This window comes from Salvelinus fontinalis, chromosome 9 (genome assembly GCF_029448725.1).
Source record: "Salvelinus fontinalis isolate EN_2023a chromosome 9, ASM2944872v1, whole genome shotgun sequence".
Classification (NCBI taxonomy): Eukaryota; Metazoa; Chordata; class Actinopteri; order Salmoniformes; family Salmonidae; genus Salvelinus; species Salvelinus fontinalis.
This window is the reverse complement of record NC_074673.1, coordinates 13,782,675-13,799,003: the sequence shown is the minus strand read 5'-3', so window position 1 is coordinate 13,799,003 and position 16,329 is coordinate 13,782,675. Positions and strand designations below refer to the sequence as shown.

The following is a 16,329-nucleotide window of genomic DNA, read 5'->3' as shown; positions in this document are numbered from 1 at the left end:
TCACCCCGTGGGGTCAAAATGATCACAAGAACGGTGAGCAAAAATCCCAGAACCAAACGGGGGGACCTAGTGAATGACCTGCAGAGAGCTGGGACCAAAGTAACAAAGCCTACCATCAGTAACACACTACGCCGCCAGGGACTCAAATCCTGCAGTGCCAGACATGTCCCCCTGTTTAAGCCAGTACATGTCCAGGCCCGTCTGAAGTTTGCTAGAGAGCATTTGGATGATCCAGAAGAAGATTGGGAGAATGTCATATGGTCAGATGAAACCAAAATATAACAACTTTTTGGTAAAAACTCAACTCGTCGTGTTTGGAGGACAAAGAATGCTGAGTTGCATCCAAAGAACACCATACCTACTGTGAAGCATGGGGGTGGAAACATCATGCTTTGGGGATGTTTTTCTGCAAAGGGACCAGGACGACTGATCCGTGTAAAGGAAAGAATGAATGGGGCCATGTATCGTGAGATTTTGAGTGAAAACCTTCTTCCATCAGCAAGGGCATTGAAGATGAAACGTGGCTGGGTCTTTCAGCATGACAATGATCCCAAACACACCGCCCGGGCAACGAAGGAGTGGCTTTGTAAGAAGCATTTCAAGGTCCTGCAGATCTCAACCCCATAGAAAATCTTTGGAGGGAGTTGAAAGTCCGTGTTGCCCAGCAACAGCCCCAAAACATCACTGCTCTAGAGGAGATCTGCATGGAGGAATGGGCCAAAATACCAGCAACAGTGTGTGAAAACCTTGTGAAGACTTACAGAAAACGTTTGACCTCTGTCATTGCCAACAAAGGGTATATAACAAAGTATTGAGATAAACTTTTGTTATTGACCAAATACTTATTTTCCACCATAATTTGCAAATAAATTCATAAAAAATCCTACAATGTGATTTTCTGGATTTTCTTTTCTCATTTTGTCTGTCATAGTTGAAGTGTACATATGATGAAAATTACAGGCCTCTCTCATATTTTTAAGTGGGAGAACTTGCACAATTGGTGGCTGACTAAATACTTTTTTGCCCCACTGTATGTACCCATAAAACATTGGGATATACGATGCTGTAGGCTATATAACATATTTATACTATGTGTGGGTCTAAATCTATGACGTTAAAAGGCCTATTTACTCTGTTCCATCTGACTGCGCAATCCACTGTCTCATCAGCTCAGCCAGGTACTTTATAAACAAAATCTTCACTATAAAAAGCATCTTGACATTATCTCACATTTCTTTTAGATTAACATTTAGTTTTCAACAGCGAAGATTCGTATATACCTTGCTTTCTGAGACAATGGTGGTAGGTTGGGAAGGCCCAAATACGATTATTTTGTCAACAGTATACTGCTCTGTCTCATATTAAAGTTAAAGAGACTATCAGGGCCCTTGAACAGGACATCAAATCTATTGAATTCAAGCTGCTCACTCAGAATGACCCTGGACTAGTCATGAACTTACAGGTCAAGAGACATGAACTGAGGTCGTTTCTGCATGAAAGAGTGAAGGGTGCCTTGATTAGGTCTCGTTTCGCTTCACTCAAGGATATTGATGCTCCTAGCGCTTTAAAAAAAAAACTAAGACAGTCGACATTGCAACGTAAACAGATGGTCTGCCTTCGTCTCCCTGATGGGAAGGTGACCACGGATGACAGTGAAATGCGTCAACATGCCATGGATTTCTACTCTGCCCTCTATAAGGCGGAGGATTGTGACTCTCTGTGTACTGAACAGTTGTTACACGGTCTTCCTCAATTGGGACCTGAGCAGAGAGTCGCATTGGACCCTGACATTACACTGCAAGAGCTGTCTACAGCAGTTATGCAGCTCTCAACAGGCCGAGCCCCTGGCATTGATGGTTTACCATCTGAGTTCTAGAAGCACTTTTGGGGGTCTATTGAGGAGGATTTTTATGAAGTGGTGTGTGAATCTTTTCATGAGGGTTCTCTTCCTGTATCCTGTCAACGTGCGGGGCTTTCACTGTTGCCAAAAAAGGGGCTCAAAAGGGGTTCACTGTTGCCAAAAAAGTTGCCAAAATTTGGCTCTCATAAAAAATTTGAGACCTATTGCTTTGCTGTGCGCAGAATACAAAATTCTTTCTAAATGTCTCTCAAACAGGTTGAAAGAGTATCTGGGATTGTTGGTCCAGAAGGACCAGTCCTACTGTGTACCTGATCGCTCTATTGTTGACAACTTGTTTATAATAAGAGATGTTTTAGACATTTGTAAACTGTCTGATGTAAATGTGGGTTTACTTTCTTTGGATCAGGAGAAGGCTTTTGATCGCGTGGACCACCAGTACTTGTTTAAAACAATGAAAGCCTTTGGTTTTGGGGATGTTTTTTTGTCTTGGATGAATTTACTGTGTGCTGGGGCCTCATGTATGGTGAAGGTGGGGGGTGGTTTGAGTTGCCCCATCCCTGTCAAAAGGGGCATCAGGCAGTTATATAGTCTGGCGATTGAACCAATGCTTTGTTTTTTAAGAGCGAAGCTTACTGGTTTCTCTGTGCCAGGTGTAATGAAGGGTCCCACGATAGCACTGTCTGCGTATGCAGATGACCTGACAGTTTTTATTACAGGGGCTGAGGATGTTAAGGTTCTCTCAACCGCTTTAAAGGCGTATGAGGGGGCCTCCTCAGCTAGAGTCAATTGGGGAAAGAGTGAAGCGCTGTGGGCAGGACAGCTTCAGATGGGGTCCACTCCACAGTTACCAGGGGGGCTTCAGTGGGGCAGAGATGGGATGAAGACTTTGGGGGTTTTCTAGGCTCTGATGTCTTTCAGAAAAAGAACTGGGAGGGTGTAGTGGAGAAAGTGTGAGCCAGACTGTCAAGATGGAAATGGGTGCTGCCCCAGCTGTCTTATAGGGGAAGGGTGCTGGTAGCTAATAATCTTGATGCCTCTACCCTGTGGCACAGACTAATGATTTTGCAGCCACCAAAGGGTCTGATACAAGAGCTTCAGAGGACCCTTGTCAATTTCTTCTGGTCTGGACAACACTGGATTAAAGCTGCAGCCCTGTACCTGCCACTGCATGAGGGTGGGCAAGGCCTGGTGGACATTTCCTCTATGATCATGGCTTTCCGGCTTCAAGCAGCCCAGAGACTGTTGTACAGTGACGGTTCTAGCTGGGTCGACACAGCCTACACATTGATGAGGAGAGCGGGCTGTTTGGGCTTAGACAAGCACCTTTTCCTCTTAAAGCTGGAGGGGGGTGAGTTGCCTGGCCTGACTCCATTTTATGAGTCTGTTATGCAGGCTTGGAGAGTTGTTGTCAAGTCCCGTAAGGCCTGCACGCCACCAGGGATGTGGCTTTTTGAAGAGCCTCTTTTATACAACACTGCCATCCAGTCCCGTGCTCTGGGTTCAGCCAGCCTACGTTCATGCCTGTTAGGTGTGGGGTGTACTAAGTTGGGTCATCTGATGCTGAGCAGGAGCAGATCGTTGGAGGAGCTGGGAGAAAGAACAGGGATCCGATCATCTCGCCTACTGAGGAAGGTCGTCGCTGAGGTCTGTGACTCCTTGCCAGTGCTTCATCTGCAGTATGTGACTGACACTTCCAGTTCTGATTGGTGGAAGGAGGGTCTGGATGATGTGTTCCCTGCACTGATTGTTAGTGCTGCGGTGGGGGCATTCGAGGAGGACGTGGGGATGCTGCTTTCCTTCCATACCCCGGAGCTGGGGGAGTTCAAGGAGGTGGGAAAGAAGGCCATGTACAGAATATGTGTAAAGGTGTCCCATGCCTCTTCCCTGGAAGGGGTAAAATCGACGAGGTGGGCGGGTGTGCTTGGTCCAGGTGCCTCCCCAAAAGGCTGTTGGCGATCATTATACAAACTGCCGATTGATAAGAGGACAGCTGACCTCCAATGGAGGATAATACATGGAGCCATAGCCACCAACATGCATCTGGTACACCTGGACCCTACTGTTGGGGAAGGGTGTCCATTCTGTGCTGAGTGAAACTCTGGCACATCTGTTTTTACAGTGTCCCAGGTTGGTCGGGATGATTGACCTGATCACTAATTGGTTCTCAGCGTTAGGAGAGGTTTTCTCTTCCCAACTGTATATATTTGGGACAAAGTACAGGTTTAGTCAAAAGGGTGTAGTTGAGTTGCTTAATTTTGTGTTAGGGGCAGCAAAATTAGCGATATGGAAGACCCGAAAAAACAGTATTCGGGGACAGGGGTCTGTGGATGTGGTGGGAATGCTGGAGGGAATGTTGGCAGCGAGACTAAGGGTTGAGTTTGCCTATTATAAACTTGTCAACAATATTGATCTGTTTATGAGTATATGGGGTATTCAGAGGCTGTTGTGTTTAGTTACTTTGAAGGAGGAATTGGAGTTGTGCTTTTAATTGATGTGTAACTATTGTTTTGTATGAGTATTTATTGTGTGGTGGGCTCCCAGACCCAATAAAGATTATTTAAAACTCAAACTCTCTCTCTCTCTCTCCTCTCTCTCTCTGTCTCTCGCTCTCTCTTACTCTCTCTCGCTCTCGCTCTCTCTCTCTCTCTTACTCTCTCGCTTCTCTCTCTCTCGCTCTCGCTCTCTCTCTCTCTCTCTCTCTCTCTCTCTCTCTCTCTCTCTCTCTCTCTCTCTCTCTCTCTCTCACTCTCTCTTACTCTCTCTCGCTTCTCTCTCTCTCTTGCTTCTCTATATTCTCTCTCTTCTCTCTCTTCTCTATATTCTCTCTCTCTCTCTCTCGGTAGTGGTTGAGGGATGGAGTGGGCGAGGGTGCATGTACGAGAGGTTGGCAGGGTGAATGAGGGAGTGTGAGTGGGAGGGGGGGATATTTAAGTGTGTGTGCCGCTTTTGTCTCTATGTGGTTCATGCTTGCGTGTAAGAATGTGTGTTCCAAGGTTATTATAGTAAACTGAAACAAAAATGAAAACAAATTATGAAAAAAGAGTAGTAAACTGAAATACAATAATTAACAGACCTGTTTGAAAAACTAAAACTATTATCTTTGACTCCAAAACTAGCTAAAGTCAAATATAAACCATCATGAATTATGTTCAGCGTTTTGAGGGTGTTCAAGCTACTGAAGCTGGTGGATAAATATGACCAGTAGATGGCGATGTTTCAAATAGGCCTAGCTTGTGCATCACTATCATTAGCCTTCACTAGCTAACAGTGGAAAAAATCATCTAGGTATTTAAATTCATTCTATTTTTTTAAACAAAATTTAAAAAGCATTGGATTGGTGTAAACATGGGCGAGAGAGAGTTTCCTTCTGTAACGAAGTTAAGAACGTACCTTAATGTCACTCCACAGCTAACTAGAAATTTTTGATATTTTTCTATAGGTCAAACGGTTGGGTGGTCACATGTGTCTGCGAGCAGAGAATCACTGGTTGGAGCACCGTATGGGGACAGGGACAGTGGAGGAAGCTGTTAGCAGCACACTGACGCCCGTTTCACTGGTGCTGTGACTCGGATCGACAGTTCAGCTCAGCTCAACGGCTGGGGTCACTCACTGTGTATTTAGTTTAAAAGGGGTGAGTGTAACGGACTTAAGAATGTACTGTAAGCTCACTCCACAGCTAATTTGAAATTTCATTGATGGAGCTATTGAATTAGGTATTTCTTGAAAGCTCAAAGAGTTGGTATGTTGTCAAGTAGGGCAGTCACATGTGTTTGCAAGCAGAGGATCACTGGTTTGCGCCCGGTACGGGGACAGTGGAGGAAGCTACACTGACATCCGTTTCACTTCTGTATGTTTTGCACCAATCTCTACATTATAATTTAAACCTAAACTATGACATGACCCATCACCTTATGTATTACTGCCCCACAGTTGCAAAGTGACTTCCCCAGAAAATACACACAAATATATTCTACACAAATGGCTCCTAGCTTCCCATGAATGCTTTCTGTCTCTAACACTAAAACTAAAATGAAATCATATAAAAAACGAAATATAAATGTTTTTTTATACAACTTAAACAAAATAAAAAAAATATGCAAATCAGGTCTGAAAAATAACTGAAACTAAACTGAATTGTTTTTTTAATCCCCAAATGAATAGAAATACAAGTGAATATAAAAACATCAAACTATAATAACCTTGGTGTCATCCATGCAACTGTAAGTGCACCTGTGTGTGATAACACAGCTCTCCCTGTCCTGCTTCTGAACCCTTCCACCAGTCACAGAGCCTGCTCCTGAACCCTTCCACCAGTCACAGAGCCAGCTCCTGAATCCTTCCACCAGTCACAGAGCCAGCTCCTGAATCCTTCCACCAGTCACAGAGCCTGCTCCTGAATCCTTCCACCAGTCACAGAGCCTGCTCCTGAATCCTTCCACCAGTCACAGAGCCTGCTCCTGAACCCTTCCACCAGTCACAGAGCCAGCTCCTGAATCCTTCCACCAGTCACAGAGCCTGCTCCTGAACCCTTCCACCAGTCACAGAGCCAGCTCCTGAATCCTTCCACCAGTCACAGAGCCTGCTCCTGAACCCTTCCACCAGTCACAGAGCCAGCTCCTGAACCCTTCCACCAGTCACAGAGCCAGCTCCTGAACCCTTCCACCAGTCACAGAGCCAGCTCCTGAACCCTTCCACCAGTCACAGAGCCAGCTCCTGAACCCTTCCACCAGTCACAGAGCCAGCTCCTGAACCCTTCCACCAGTCACAGAGCCAGCTCCTAAACCCTTCCACCAGTCACAGAGCCTGCTCCTGAACCCTTCCACCAGTCACAGAGCCAGCTCCTGAATCCTTCCACCAGTCACAGAGCCTGCTCCTGAACCCTTCCACCAGTCACAGAGCCAGCTCCTGAATCCTTCCACCAGTCACAGAGCCTGCTCCTGAACCCTTCCACCAGTCACAGAGACAGCTCCTGAATCCTTCCACCAGTCACAGAGCCTGCTCCTGAACCCTTCCACCAGTCACAGAGCCAGCTCCTGAACCCTTCCACCAGTCACAGAGCCAGCTCCTGAACCCTTCCACCAGTCACAGAGCCAGCTCCTGAACCCTTCCACCAGTCACAGAGCCAGCTCCTGAACCCTTCCACCAGTCACAGAGCCAGCTCCTGAACCCTTCCACCAGTCACAGAGCCAGCTCCTAAACTCTTCCACCAGTCACAGAGCCTGCTTCTGAACCCTTCCACCAGTCACAGAGCCAGCTCCTGAATCCTTCCACCAGTCACAGAGCCTGCTTCTGAACCCTTCCACCAGTCACAGAGCCAGCTCCTGAATCCTTCCACCAGTCACAGAGCCTGCTCCTGAACCCTTCCTCCAGTCACAGGGCCAGCTCCTGAACCCTTCCACCAGTCACAGAGCCTGCTCCTGAACCCTTCCACCAGTCACAGAGCCAGCTCCTGAATCCTTCCACCAGTCACAGAGCCTGCTCCTGAACCCTTCCACCAGTCACAGAGCCAGCTCCTGAACCCTTCCACCAGTCACAGAGCCAGCTCCTGAACCCTTCCACCAGTCACAGAGCCAGCTCCTGAACCCTTCCACCAGTCACAGAGCCAGCTCCTAAACTCTTCCACCAGTCACAGAGCCTGCTTCTGAACCCTTCCACCAGTCACAGAGCCAGCTCCTGAATCCTTCCACCAGTCACAGAGCCTGCTTCTGAACCCTTCCACCAGTCACAGAGCCAGCTCCTGAATCCTTCCACCAGTCACAGAGCCTGCTCCTGAACCCTTCCTCCAGTCACAGGGCCAGCTCCTGAACCCTTCCACCAGTCACAGAGCCTGCTCCTGAACCCTTCCACCAGTCACAGAGCCAGCTCCTGAACCCTTCCACCAGTCACAGAGCCAGCTCCTAAACCCTTCCACCAGTCACAGAGCCAGCTCCTGAACCCTTCCACCAGTCACAGAGCCAGCTCCTTAACCCTTCCACCAGTCACAGAGCCTGCTCTTAAACCCTTCCACCAGTCACAGAGCCAGCTCCTGAACCCTTCCACCAGTCACAGAGCCTGCTCCTGAACCCTTCCACCAGTCACAGAGCCAGCAGATCCAGAGACTCTCTCCAACTGGGCTTGTCTGGCCGCAGAGACACCTCTGTGAGCCAGCATTCACTGTGTGCTTCAGATAAGCACTGAGACACACAGCCGGCCAGCCAGGCCAATACTGGACAATAGCCAGGGGAGGAGGAGGAGAGAGAAGGATAGAGGAGGAAAGAATGGGAGAATGAGGGCGGTAGAGGAAGAGTGGGAGGCGAAGGAGGAGTATTGACACAGGGATCCTGTTCCAATACTAATTCTGTTCCAAACTGTTTTGCTACAGTGTGTCCTATTGAACATGAACCAGCCATTGACACAATAAAAGCTGCTACCACTCCATTGTGATCCAGTGTCACTACAGCAGCACAGCATGGAGTCTAAAACACTAAAATCTCTTGGCTAATTTTCACCATTACCTCCCTGCTTGCCCCCAAGTAGGAACTGATTACTACCCCAGCCCCTTCTCCATCCCTCCCTCCCTCTCTCTCTCCAACCCCCCTCACCTTCCTCTCCCTCATTCCCTCCCTTCCACTCCTGGAATAAATCACCAACGTACCATCGTTGTTATGGTGACCGGTCCTTTGCTTGCATGGTTGTAGCTAGCTATTACATCCGCCACACACCAGAACATGACAACAACACGAGAGATATGAAACAAATCGTTATCGCTGGCCCTTGAATAATAACGTACTGTGACATAACATGAACAAAGCCATTTGAGTTCTATAGCTCAAGTCTTGGTTGCTAGACTGCAGAACAAAGCCAACGTTTTATTCTATACTATGTTTATGCATGTTTCTGTGAGTAAGTTTCTTGGAGTATTGATGTGTTTTAAAGCCATGTATGTAATACGTTTTGGTGGACGCAGCCTTTTAGGCTGTGTACTGGCATAATGAAGGCCCTGCATCATGGATGAATCATGAAGAACAGGGTAGAGTTCAATCCATGAGGTGGCAGACGTGATGTTGGTGAGGTGTACATTAATTATTGGTGAGGTGTACACATGATGTTGGTGAGATGTACACATGATGTTGGTGAGATGTACACATGATGTTGGTGGGGTGTACATTAATTATTGGTGAGGTGTACACATGATGTTGGTGAGGTGTACATTAATTATTGGTGAGGTGTACACATGATGTTGGTGAGGTGTACACATGATGTTGGTGAGGTGTACATTAATTATTGGTGAGGTGTACACATGATGTTGGTGAGGTGTACACATGATGTTGGTGAGGTGTACATTAATTATTGGTGAGGTGTACACATGATGTTGGTGAGATGTACACATGATGTTGGTGAGGTGTACATTAATTATTGGTGAGGTGTACACATGATGTTGGTGAGGTGTACACATGATGTTGGTGAGATGTACACATGATGTTGGTGAGGTGTACATTAATTATTGGTGAGGTGTACACATGATGTTGGTGAGGTGTACACATGATGTTGGTGAGATGTACACATGATGTTGGTGAGGTGTACATTAATTATTGGTGAGATGTATACATGATGTTGGTGAGATGTACACATGATGTTGGTGAGATGTACACATGATGTTGGTGAGGTGTACATTAATTATTGGTGAGGTGTACACATGATGTTGGTGAGGTGTACACATGATGTTGGTGAGATGTACACATGATGTTGGTGAGGTGTACATTAATTATTGGTGAGGTGTACACATGATGTTGGTGAGGTGTACACATGATGTTGGTGAGATGTACACATGATGTTGGTGAGGTGTACATTAATTATTGGTGAGATGTATACATGATGTTGGTGAGATGTACACATGATGTTGGTGAGATGTACACATGATGTTGGTGAGGTGTACACATGATGTTGGTGAGATGTACACATGATGTTGGTGAGATGTATACATGATGTTGGTGAGATGTACACATGATGTTGGTGAGGTGTACACATGATGTTGGTGAGGTGTACACATGATGTTGGCGAGATGTACACATGATGTTGGTGAGGTGTACACATGATGTTGGTGGGGTGTATACATGATGTTGGTGAGATGTACACATGATGTTGGTGAGGTGTACACATGATGTTGGTGGGGTGTACATTAATTATTGGTGAGGTGTACACATGATGTTGGTGGGGTGTACATTAATTATTGGTGAGGTGTACATTAATTATTGGTGAGGTGTACACATGATGTTGGTGAGGTGTACACATGATGTTGGTGAGGTGTACACATGATGTTGGTGGGGTGTACACATGATGTTGGTGAGATGTACACATGATGTTGGTGAGGTGTACACTTGATGTTGGTGGGGTGTACACATGATGTTGGTGAGATGTACACATGATGTTGGTGGGGTGTATACATGATGTTGGTGAGATGTACACATGATGTTGGTGAGGTGTACACATGATGTTGGTGAGGTGTACACATGATGTTGGCGAGATGTACACATGATGTTGGTGAGGTGTACACATGATGTTGGTGGGGTGTATACATGATGTTGGTGAGATGTACACATGATGTTGGTGAGGTGTACACATGATGTTGGTGGGGTGTACATTAATTATTGGTGAGGTGTACACATGATGTTGGTGGGGTGTACATTAATTATTGGTGAGGTGTACATTAATTATTGGTGAGGTGTACACATGATGTTGGTGAGGTGTACACATGATGTTGGTGAGGTGTACACATGATGTTGGTGGGGTGTACACATGATGTTGGTGAGATGTACACATGATGTTGGTGAGGTGTACACTTGATGTTGGTGGGGTGTACACATGATGTTGGTGAGATGTATACATGATGTTGGTGAGATGTACACATGATGTTGGTGAGGTGTACACATGATGTTGGTGAGATGTACACATGATGTTGGTGGGGTGTATACATGATGTTGGTGAGATGTACACATGATGTTGGTGAGGTGTACACATGATGTTGGTGAGATGTACACATGATGTTGGTGAGGTGTACACATGATGTTGGTGAGATGTACACATGATGTTGGTGAGATGTACACATGATGTTGGTGAGATGTACACATGATGTTGGTGGGGTGTATACATGATGTTGGTGAGATGTACACATGATGTTGGTGAGATGTACACATGATGTTGGTGAGATGTATACATGATGTTGGTGAGGTGTACACATGATGTTGGTGAGGTGTACACATGATGTTGGTGAGATGTACACATGATGTTGGTGAGGTGTACACATGATGTTGGTGAGGTGTACACATGATGTTGGTGAGGTGTACACATGATGTTGGTGAGGTGTATACATGATGTTGGTGAGGTGTACACATGATGTTGGTGAGATGTACACATGATGTTGGTGAGGTGTACACATGATGTTGGTGAGATGTACACATGATGTTGGTGAGATGTACACATGATGTTGGTGAGGTGTACACATGATGCTGGTGAGGTGTATACATGATGTTGGTGAGATGTACACATGATGTTGGTGAGGTGTACACATGATGTTGGTGAGGTGTATACATGATGTTGGTGAGGTGTACACATGATGTTGGTGAGGTGTATACATGATGTTGGTGAGATGTACACATGATGTTGGTGAGGTGTACACATGATTTTGGTGAGGTGTATACATGATGTTGGTGAGATGTATACATGATGTTGGTGAGGTGTACACATGATGTTGGTGAGATGTACACATGATGTTGGTGAGATGTACACATGATGTTGGTGAGGTGTATACATGATGTTGGTGAGGTGTACACATGATGTTGGTGAGGTGTATACATGATGTTGGTGAGATGTACACATGATGTTGGTGAGGTGTACACATGATGCTGGTGAAGTGTACACAGGTTGTTGGTGAAGTGTACACAAGATGCTGGTGAAGGGTGCACATGATGCTGGTGAAGGGTACACATGATGCTGGTGAGTTGTATACATGATGCTGGTGAGATGTACACATGATGCTGGTGAAGTGTACACATGATGCTGGTGAAGTGTACACATGATGCTGGTGAAGTGTACACATGATGCTGGTGAAGTGTACACATGATGCTGGTGAAGTGTACACATGATGCTGGTGAAGTGTACACTTTAGATTCCCTCGTCCTTTTTGTGTCTGTGTGAGCGTAGTTCATCCAGTAACTGTTTCTTCTTGTGTGGTCTTTTACATATTGACTCACTGTTTCTGCTGTTTCTCTGTAACTAATAATTCAATCCCTATTCTAAAATGCCATTGCTTGGAAGGCAGACACAGTGTGTCCTTTATTTAAAGGGGAGATCAAGCTGATCCTAACTGTTATAGGCCTATTTCTATTTTGCCCTGTTTATCAACAGTGTTGGAATAACTTGTGCAATCTGGTTTCCGCTCAGGTTATGGATGTGTCACTGCAACCTAAAGGTCCTAAATTATGTCATCATTGCCCTTGATTCTAAGCAATGTTGTGCTGCTATTTTTATTGACTTGGCCAAAGATTTTGATACAGTAGACCATTCCATTCTTGTGGGCTGGCTAAGGATTATTGGTGTTTCTGAGGGGTCTTTGGCCAGCCACTGCCTGTCACCAAGGGAGTACACCTAGGCTCGATCCTAGGCCGCACGCTCCTAGGCCCCACATCAACAACATTGTTAAGGCAGTAGGAAGCCCTGTCATCCATTTATATGCAGATTATACAGTCTTATACTCAGCTGGCCCCTCCCCGGATTCTGTATTAAACACTCAACAGCAAAGCCTTCTTAGTGTCCAAGAAGCTTTCTCTGCCCTTAACCTTGTTCTGAACACCTCCAAAACAAAGGTCATGTGGTTTGGTAAGAAGAATGCCCCTCTTCCCACCGGTGTGATTACTACCTCTGAGGGTTTAGAGCTTGAGGTAGTCACCTCATACAAGTACTTGGGAGTATGGCTAGACGGTACACTGTCCTTCTCTCAGCACAAATCAAAGCTGCAGGCTAAGATTAAATCTAGACTTGGTTTCCTCTATCTAAATCGCTCCTCTTTCACCCCAGCTGCCAAACTAACCCTGATTCAGATGACCATCCTACCCATGCTAGATTACGGAGACGTAATTTATAGATCGGCAGGTAAGGGTGCTCTCGAGCGGCTAGATGTTCTTTACCATTCGGCCATCAGATTTGCCACCCATGCTCCTTATAGGACACGTCACTGAACTCCATACAGTGCCTTTGGAAAGTATTCAGACCCCTTGACTTTTTCCACATTTTGTTACGTTACAGCTTTATTTAAAAATTGATTAAATCGTTTTTTCCCCATCATCAATCTACACACATTACCCCATAATGACAAAGCATAAACTGTTTTTTAGACATTTCTGCTAATTTATTAAAAATAAAAAACTGAAATATCACATTTACATGAGTATTCAGACCCTTTAATCAATACTTTGTTGAAGCACCTTTGGCAGCGATTACAGCCTTGAGTCTTCTTAGGTATTAAGCTACAAGCTTGGCCCACCTGTATTTGGGGAGTTTCTCCCATTCTTCTCTGCAGATCCTCAAGCTCTGTCAGGTTGGATGTGGCGTGTCGCTGCACAGCTATTTTCAGGTCTCTCGAGAGATGTTTGATCGGGTTCAAGTCCGGGCTCTGGCTGTGCCACTCAAGAACATTCAGAGACTTGTCACGAAGCCACTCCTGAGTTGTCTTGGCTGTGTGCTTCGGGTCATTGTTCTGTTGGAAGGGGAACCTTCGCCCTAGTCTGAGAACCTAACCGGTCTGGAGCAGGTTTTCATCAAGGATCTACTTTGCTCCGTTCATCTTTCCCTCGATCCTGACAAGTCTCCCAGTCCCTGCCGCTGCAAAATACCCACACAGCATGATGCTGCCACCACCATGCGTCGCCATCTGGTACCTCCCTGACCAAGGCCCTTCTCCCACGATTGATCAGTTTTGCCGGGCGGCCAGCTATAGGAAGAGTCTTGGTTGTTCCAAACTTCTTCCATTTAAGAATGATGGAGACCACTGTGTTCTTGGGGACCTTCAATGCAGCAGAAGTTTTTTGGTACCCTTCCCCAGATCTGTGCCTCAACACAGTCCTGTTTCGGAGCTCTATGGACAATTCCTTCCACCTCATGGCTTGGTTTTTGCTCTAACTTGCACTGTCAACTGTGGGACCTTATATAGACAGGTGTGTGCCTTTCCAAATCAATTGAATTTACCACAGGTGGACTCCAAGTTGTAGAAACATCTCAATAATGATCAATGGAAACAAGATGCACCTGAGATCAATTTCGAGTATCATAGCAAAGGGTCTGAATACTTATATAAATAAAGTATTTCTTTTAAAACATTTAATACATTTGCAAAATAAAAAAATAAAAACTGTTTTTGCTTTGTCATTATTGTCACGCCCTGGCCTTAGTATTATTTGTTTTCTTTATTATTTTAGTTAGGTCAGGGTGTGACATGGGGTATGTGTGTGTTTGGGGGTATTTATATGGTAGAGGTGGTGTTGGTGGGAGTGTATGGGTTTGTGTTGAGTGTATGTATCTAGCTGTGTCTATGGGTGTGTAGTTTTCTAGGAAAGTCTATGGTTGCCTGAATGGGTTCTCAATTAGAGACAGCTGGTTTCGGTTGTCTCTAATTGGGAACCATATTTAAGGCTGCCATGGGCTGTAGCTGTTTGTGGGTCATTGTATATGTATATGTCGACGTAAGTAGTTTGTGTGTGCACTTGCATTTGAAGTTTCACGATCGTTTGTTGTTTTTGTTAGTGTTGAATAAGTGTTTCGTGTTCATCTTCGTCGTGGTAAATAAAGAAGATGTATTCATATCATGTTGCGCCTTGGTCCTCTCATTCATGTCAACACGATCGTGACAGAATGACCCACCAATCTACGACCAAGCAACATGACCAGCGGCAACAGGAGCAACGCAAGGATTCATGGACATGGGAGGAAATTTTAGACCGGGAGGAACCAGGAGAATATAACCGCCCCAAAGCTGAGCTGGAGGCAGCGAAAGCAGAGAGGCGGCGATATGAGGAGCTAGCTCGGAGGCAGGAAAAGGAACCTACAAAGGATCTGGGCTACACTACGTGGGAGGAGATCGACAGGTGGGCGATCAACCCAGGGAGAGTGCCGGAGCCCGCCTGGGATTCTCTGGCGCAGTGCGAGGAGGGATACCGGCGAATGGAGGCAGCACGACCAAGCGGTAGGAAGCCTGTGGGAAAAACCCAAAAATTTCTTGGGGGGGGGGATTAAAGGGAGAGTGGCGAAGTCAGGTAGGAAACCTGCGCCTACTCCCTGTAATTACCGTGGAGAGCGAGAGTACGGGCAGACACCGTGTTACGCAGTAGAGCGCACGGTGTCTCCTGTATGTGTGCATAGCCCGGTGCGGGTTATTCCACCTCCCCGCACTGGCAGGGCTAGATTGAGTATTGAGCCGGATGTCATGAAGCCGGCCCTACATATCTGTCCACCAGTGCGTCTCTTCGGGCCGGTTTACATGGCACCAGCCTTACGCATGGTGTCCCCGGTTCGCCTACATAGCCCGGTGCGGGTTATTCCACCTCCCCGCACTGGTCGGGCAACGGGGAGCATTCAACCAGGTAAGGTTGGTCAGGCTCAATGCTCAAGGGAGCCAATACGCCTGCATGGTCCGGTATTTCCGGCGCCACCTCCCCGCCCCAGTTCAGTTCCACCAGTGCCTACACCACGTAACAGGCTTCCAGTGTGTCTCCAGAGTCCTGTTCCTCCTCCACGCACTCGTCCTATGGTGCGTGTCTCCAGCCCGGTACCACCAATTCCGGCACCACGCACTAAGCCTCCTGTGCGTCTCCAGAGTCCTGTGCATCCTGTTGCTGCTCCCCGCACTAGCCCTGAGATGCGTGTCTCCAGTCCGGTACCACCAGTTCCGGCCCCACGCACTAGGCCTAATGTGCGTCCCCAGGGTCCAGTATGCCCTGTTCCTTCTCCCCGCACTAGCCTGAAAGTGCGTGCCTTTAGGCCGGTGCCTCCAGTTCCGGCACCACGCACCAGGCCTACAGTGCGCCTCATCCGGCCAGAGCCATCCGTCTCCCCAGCGCCGTCAGAGCCATCCGTCTCCCCAGCGCCGTCTGAGCCATCCGTCTCCCCAGCGCCGTCTGAGCCATCCGTCTCCCCAGCGCCGTCTGAGCCATCCGTCTCCCCAGCGCCGTCTGAGCCATCCGTCTCCCCAGCGCCGTCTGAGCCATCCGTCTCCCCAGCGTCATCTGAGCCATCCGTCTGTCCAGAGCCATTAGAGCCGCCCGTCTGTCCCGAGCCGTCAGAGCCGATAGTCAGTCAGGAGCCGCTAGAGCCATTCGTCAGTCAGGATCTGCCAGAGCCGCCAACCAGACAGGATCTGCCAGAGCCGCCAACCAGACAGGATCTGCCAGAGCCGCCAACCAGACAGGATCTGCCAGAGCCGCCAACCAGACAGGATCTGC

The 16,329-nt window shown here is 47.0% G+C and overlaps 1 pseudogene; it reads left to right on the top strand.

Annotated features, from left to right (window-relative positions):
- LOC129862952 (cortactin-binding protein 2-like) overlaps positions 1–16,329 on the top strand; it is a 120,945-nt pseudogene that overhangs the window by 68,929 nt on the left and 35,687 nt on the right.